General features: G+C 38.7%; 1 long non-coding RNA gene across 1 annotated transcript; it reads right to left on the bottom strand.

The window, feature by feature from the left end:
* Nucleotides 1-3,830: 3,830 nt before the first annotated feature.
* Nucleotides 3,831-5,333, bottom strand: LOC122141664. Its single transcript, XR_006157983.1, has 2 exons — nt 4,879-5,333; nt 3,831-4,602 (listed from the first exon to the last, which is right to left on the bottom strand). It is a non-coding gene; the product is annotated as an uncharacterized LOC122141664 (long non-coding RNA).
* Between the last annotated feature and the right edge of the window lie 733 nt (nt 5,334-6,066).

The raw sequence follows: 6,066 nt of genomic DNA, 5'->3' as shown, positions 1-6,066 counted from the left end.
ATTACGTCATCGCCAATGACGTCATTACGTCGAGCGTAAAAGAACCGGTGAACCGTTTTTTTCTCTTTTTTTTTTTTTTCTTTTTTGATCAAGGTACCAATGTCAGGGGAGTCAAAAGATAATTGCGTCATCATTAGGGTTGCCAGTTAACTTCAGCAATGGAAAAAGGACAGTGGCCTGATGCTATCTTTTTATTCTTTAAGTCTTACTGCTTCCCTAGGCCCCTAGTATATCCCTAAGGCTGCTTAGACACTGTTAAGCTTTCAGCAAGTGGTTGGAGCTTTCTCCCTTACTTATGCAGGGGTCAGATTAGTACTATATCTTTAGCCTATGAAGTGCGTGGTGTGATGACTTAAGCCTCTAAGGTGCATGCTCATTTACGAGAGCAATGGCTTCTTCTCAGGCTCTCTTTAAAGGGCCTCCTCGGGATGGGAGATGTCTGTGCTGTGGCAGGTTAGTCCTCTCCTAGCACTTTCATCAAGTTCTAATTGTCTGGATGTGAGGATGGTTCTTGGCTCCCGGGTCTCTTCCGCTTGACTCTTTCCTTGGTCGTCCAGCTATCTTAGGTACGTCAGGCTTTATGGTATATTGTTCCCAAACCCATAACATCAAAGCAGCATTGAAGTGAAACTATGAAAGGGAACATCTCGGTTAAGTATGTAACCTTGGTTCCCTGAATAGGGAACGAGATGCTGCGATGCTGGCCGTTCTGTACCTTCGATAGTGATTCCTTCATCATAGTGTAAAATCTGATGAAATGGCGCACAGCATGCATATATAGCATACGTGCATATGGGCAGTGCTAAGTGCTATTGGCCAATAAATTGGTGTGATGGTATAAGGGCTTCAGACATTCGTCACACCGGAGGTGTTCCCAAACCGATGACGTCTTCGCAGCATCTCGTTCCCTATTCAGGGAACCAAGGTTACTTACGTAACCGAGATGTTTAATGAATGGACCAAACTTTAAAGGATTAGTTAACCCAAAAATGAAAATTATGTCTGTAACGCAGTTTGTAAGATGGGAAGAAGGAGGTGGGAACTGGCGGACATTCAAATAACACTTTAATTACAAAATAAACACAAAACAGCGCGTCAGCTCCTCACGGACGACTGCTGCGCACAAACAAAACCAAAACACAAAATAAAGTCCAGGCCTGGTCCTCTTTCATCCTTCACTGTCGTAGCTCCTCTTTTGTATCCTTCCGATCTCCTCCGTGGGACTTGAGACCGGTGAGTGGAGCAGGTGTCGCTCATTTCCAAATCACTCCACTGCCCTCGCTCCATTCCCATGGCTCTCGGCCCCGCCCCACTCATCACAATGTCAGTAAAGACTCACCCTCATGTCGTTCCAAACCCGTAAGACCTCCGTTCATCTTCAGAACACAGTTTAAGATATTTTAGATTTAGTCTGAGAGCTTTCTGTCCCTCCATTGAAAATGTATGTACGGTATACTGTGCATGTCCAGAAAGGTAATAAAAACATCATCAAAGTACAAACCCAATTCCAAAAAAGTTGGGACACTGTACAAATTGTGAATAAAAAAGGAATGGAATAATTTACAATCTCATAAACTTTTATTTGATTCACCATATAATATAGATAACATAGCAAGATGTTGTTGAAAGTGAGACTTTGTGAAATGTAATGCCAATATTGGCCTCATTTTGGATTTTCATGAGAGCTACAACATTCCAAAAAAAGGTGGGCCATGTAGCCATAAAGGCCGGAAAAGTTAAATGATCATATAAAGGAACAGCTGGAGGACCAATTTGCACCTATTAGGTCAATTGGCAACATGATTGTGGTATAAAAAGAGCCTCTCAGAGTGGCAGTGTCTCTCAGAAGTCAAGATGGGCAGAGGATCACCAATTCCCCAAGTGCTGCGGGTGAAAAAATAGTGGAGCAATATCAGAAAGGAGTTTCTCAGAGAAAAATTGCAAAGGAGTTTGAAGTTTATCATCATCTATATTGCATAATTCATCCCAAAGATTCAGAGAATGTGAATGACATTCTCTGGGTGCTAAGGGTAAAGGCTGAAAAAAACACAATCCCCCGTGCCATTCACACCTTGTCCAGGCTAAACTCTATATGTTTTTAACATACATCAAAGACAATAACAGGGCACTGCATATCTGTACCCGTAGCAAGACGAAAAGAAAAATTCCCAGACAGAAGGGGCGAGGGGTTTCACACGGGGGGCACAAGGGGGGGCAAAAAGGGGGGCAAAAGGCCTGGGTATACAACAAGGGGGGACCCAAAAGGGGGAGACCGTGTGGCAAGAAAGGGGGGTGGAAGGGGGGGGGGGGGGGGGTAACAAAGAAGGGGGCCAAGGGCGCGAGCGTGGCGGACGCGGGAGGGGGGTGAAAAAAGACGGCTAAAATCTATATATTTGAAGTTTTTTGGCGGACTCTACACATGGGACGCCATATTGTCGTCCGGGGCACCCGGACGGGTGAAGAAAGAGGGACATACAACCCAGTTGTTCTGAGCGCTCAGTTCAAAGCCTGGCATCTCTATGTCTGGGGTTCATGAGTGCGTTGTGCATGGGCAGCTACCCATCTGGAAGGCACCATCTATGCTGAAAGGTATATCCAAGTTCTAGATCAACATATGCTCCCATCCAGACGTCGTCTCTTTCAGGGAAGACCTTGCATTTTCCAGCATGACAATGCCAGACCACATACTGCATCAATTACAACATCATGGCTGCGTAGAAGACGGATACGGGTACTGAAATGGCCAGCCTGCAGTCGAGATCTTTCACCCTTAGAAAACATTTGGCGCATCATAAAGAGGAAGATGCGACAAAGAAGACCTAAGACAGTTGAGCAACTAGAAGCCTGTATTAGACAAGAATGGGACAACATTCCTATTCCTAAACTTGAGCAACTTGTCTCCTCAGTTCCCAGACGTTTGCAGACTGTTATAAAAAGTAGAGGGGATGCCACACACCTTGTCCCAACTTTTTTGAGATGTGTTGATGCCATGAAATTTAAAATCAACTTATTTCCTCTGAAAATTATAAATTATAAAGTTGTATTCTGAATAAAATATTGAAATTTGAAACTTCCACATCATTGCATTCTTTAATTATTCACAATTTGTACAGTGTCCCAACTTTTTTGGAATCGAGTTTGTAGTGCATGTGACATCAGTGGGTCAGTTAGAATTTTTTGAAGCATCGAAAATACATTTTGGTCCAAAAATAACAAAAACTATGAATTTATTCAGCATTGTCTTCTCTTCCGGGTCTGTTGTCAATCCGCATTCACGGGATGGTCTGGATGCGGAAAGGCTTAGGGATACCAGAAACGGCATCACCAACTTTTGTTTGCGGAGACGGGCTAAAGACAAACCACTGGTAAAAATGATGTGTTGGATTTACTTAAAATATATATGCACCATTTTTGCATCACACTTTTTAAGTAAACCCAACTTGGAACAATTTTACTTAAAATAAACTAAATTATCTTTGTTATATGAACTTAAATATTTGAGTTCACTCAACATTCTTTACTTAAAATATGCAACATTATATAATCTACCAAGTAATTTCAAGTTGTGTTAACTTAACATTTAAGCTCATTTATATATATTAAAAAAAGTAAATTAAGTTGAACCAACAGCCTTTACTTAAAAAAAGAAAAAAGTAATAAGATAATCTACCAAGTAATTGCAAGTTGTGTTAACTTAACATTTAAGCTCATTTATATTAAAAAATTTAGTTGAACCAACATAAATTTTTTTACTGATTTAAAATCTTCAGCTATTGGTCTGCTTACAGTACATTTAATATCTTAAAAAGTAAACAAGCAAATTACACAAATTAAAGCATTTCAGTTTATTTATTTTTTTGACAGGCTGCAAAGCAACGATGAAGCCTAAAACCACAAATCATGAATGTACATCAAAATGTGACAAATCGACAAATGGAAGTTCACTTCCAACAGGTTACTTCCTTGATTTTTCACCCTTAGCAACACTTCTTAAAAGATTTACATTTTTCCAACATTTACTTTTGTACAAAATTCCTAATAAAACTAGAAAAAAAGCATTTTCTTTCTTTTTGTTTTGTTTGTAAGACAGATTGCAATCTTCACAATAGGTGAAATGACTTTTTTTCACCCTTTGCAACAGTTTTTCTAACATTTACTTTTGGAACACGCAACAAACATCCTAAGAATAAAACAAGAATGCAATCAAACAACTGCTGAAAAACACTGTACTATAACCAGATGTGTCTTGTGACAAACATATTACAAGGTGTAATAGTCAGAACACAATCGATATCTTTCATTTTAACAAAGAAGCTTGTTCTTCAGAGAGTAAACCTTTGGAGAAAGTTTCCCACTATCTAGCTCCAGTAGAATCTTCTGAAAAAATTCAAATGAGTATCTGAGCTCTTTGGGGTAACTCAGATTAATTGCATAAATTAGGCCAAGCAGATAAACACAAGCCTTTGCAACACCTGCCAATCCAGTCATCACCTCAATGCCTTCCAGCACTATCCCAGTCTGTAATGGATCATCTGTTGAGCCACCTTTCGTGATGATCTTAAGTGTGAGCGGTTCCAGTTCCTCCTTGTTCCCATGAGTATCCTTTAAAAAAAAAAAACACTGCAAATGTATATTTAATTACAACAGCACTTGACATTTTCTGATTGTTTCTCAGTTCAAAAAATACATTGCAATAAAATAACACAACATGAGGATATATATAGACAAATATAGACATTTATATTTTAAAATAAAATAAGTGACTAACAGCCATTCATTTTATTTTTATCTATGTTGGTTAAATTTAATTAACTGCCATTATATAAGTTATTTATGTTTGGAGAGTAACTTGGTTGTTGATCGATTTCAGATGCTTACCTGATGGTGCTTGATGAGATTCTCAGGATTTTCAGAGAGGTAGACAATTAAGCATCGAATTACAACTTCTCTACGTTGTTCCACAGGGCTGGTCTGAAAAGTAAAACAAAATGCGGTTTGTTATGGTGTATTCACACAAAATCACAACTACACAGTGACTCCATAGAGTTTGGGAATGAAGGCATTATTTGATCAACTCATCTATAATGACGGTGAAATTGCTGATGGCAAATGAAGTTGGAAGCAAAATGAATTTTGACAGAGAGAACAGAAAAATCTATACACCACAACAATGATCTGTAATTTTTAAAGTGACAAGTTTTTTAAAGCTAATTGGAGAATGGCCAAGTCAGTCACTTGATCAGAACCTAATTTAGCATTTATTTAATATGCTGTAAGATAGACATATTCCACCCAAAATGTTTTCATCATTTACTCACCCTCACACTGTTCCTGATGAATGACTTTATTTTGATAAACAGATAAACAGAGAGTGATTTCAATCCTGGTCCTTGAAGTGCCACCACTCTTGCATATTTTGTATCTACCTTATCTCTGTTAATGGTCTCTTCAGATCAGCCGCAGAGGGAACGCAGGTTTAAATTTACAGTTGAGACTACACTCAAGGTTTACTAGAGACAGAGGAATCGTTGTTTTTAGGAATAAGTTTGTACGTGTCTGAATCAAGATCACCATTACTTAATTATTGTGCATACATAAGGACACGTGAGCATATATTTTGTAGTCATAATATAAAACCAAACTCCGCACAAACCCAAGGCGCCACTTATAGAGAATCGCGGAGAACATTGTGACCAGATCTTTGTTTTTGGCTCACCGCCAAGAAAATGGACAGTGTTTACTTATTGAATGAATCAGCTTTTTGTGAAAATCAACTGATAAAAATGATTCAGTGATTCACTCAACACAGTCAAACGCTTTGTTCCTGAATGAATCAGTCGTTAGAATGAATCGGTTGAATAGCAATGACTCACTCATTAACAGTCACTTGCTGTCACCTACTGATGTTTTACCACACTTCTACATGTTTTAAACAATTTCAAATATGGTATTCAATGTTTTATGTTAAAAACAAAACATAATTTATAAATCTGTAGCAGCAGGTTAAATGCATCCATTGTCCCCTCTGAGCTTGATTAAACTGCGTGTGTAAAATACATCTAAATG

Source organism: Cyprinus carpio, chromosome B22 (genome assembly GCF_018340385.1).
Source record: "Cyprinus carpio isolate SPL01 chromosome B22, ASM1834038v1, whole genome shotgun sequence".
NCBI lineage: Eukaryota > Metazoa > Chordata > Actinopteri > Cypriniformes > Cyprinidae > Cyprinus > Cyprinus carpio.
Note: the sequence above shows the minus strand (reverse complement) of the source record. Positions and strands in the feature narration are given on the sequence as shown.